Below are 1039 nucleotides of genomic sequence, written 5' to 3'. Positions count from 1 at the left end.
TGTATTCCTGGTCTTCAGTCATATTAAAGGCTCGCTTTCTGTTAAACTCACTCCCGTCTACTCACTTGTGTACGCTCCTGGGTCCATTACACACACCACCGCACGACCTGCCTCTGCAGACCGTGACAAAAATTAGTGCAAAAAATGGTAGAGGGCTTCCCCATTTATCTACAATCACTAGAATCGCTTGGAAAACAAGTGATTTCCTGCTTTGAAATGTAAGAAAAAGTTCCCTCTAAGCCTGAAGGGAAAAAGAAGAAATACACACATGTAAAGGAAGCTCTTAAAACATGTGATTATCCTAATTGGGCTTTCATCAAGCAAGCAAAGATGCACAGAAAAGAAGATCAGAGACCAACTAGGGAGGATAAGAAAGACAAACGCAACAACATTGTCATCCCCTATGTAACCGTTTTATCAGAAAAACTCAGGAGAGTCTTCTCCAAGCACGACATCACAGTTTACTTCAGACCCAGCAACACACTCAGACAAAAACTGGTTCATCCCAAACACAAAACTCCTAAACACAATCTTAACAATGTAGTATATGCTGTACAGTGTAGTGAGAAATGCCTAGACCTCTACATTGGAGAGACCAAACAGCCACTTCATAAACGCATGTCACAACATAGAAGAGCCACCTCAAGACTCAGCTGTCCATCTACATCTAAAGGACAAAGGCCACTCCTTCGAGGACACCAGTGTTCACATTTGGGACAGAGAAGAAAGATGGTTTGAAAGAGGAGTGAAAGAAGCCATTTATGTCCACTGTGAGCGACCATCTTTGAACAGAGGCGGTGGTTTACTGACAGTTTACCAACTGTCAGACGCCAATACAGTTTTAAGATCACCTCCCAGACGCCTTAACACCCACTCACCTGATGAGAGGTGTAACATCTTCAAGCAACTTAAAGAAGTCCAGACGCTTTTCTTTTCAAGCTCCTTAGCCATATTGTGAAAAATGCAAAACAAATTGAGGTAGACTAAGTATATTAGTTAAAGACTGATATTCCGCTATTTAGCGTAAGATAAACAAGTT

Source organism: Pundamilia nyererei, unplaced genomic scaffold, assembly GCF_000239375.1.
Source record: "Pundamilia nyererei isolate P.nyererei 1_Seehausen unplaced genomic scaffold, PunNye1.0 scaffold00049, whole genome shotgun sequence".
NCBI classification, from domain to species: Eukaryota; Metazoa; Chordata; class Actinopteri; order Cichliformes; family Cichlidae; genus Pundamilia; species Pundamilia nyererei.
The sequence above is the reverse complement of the archived record's forward strand: the minus strand, read 5'-3'. Positions refer to the sequence as shown.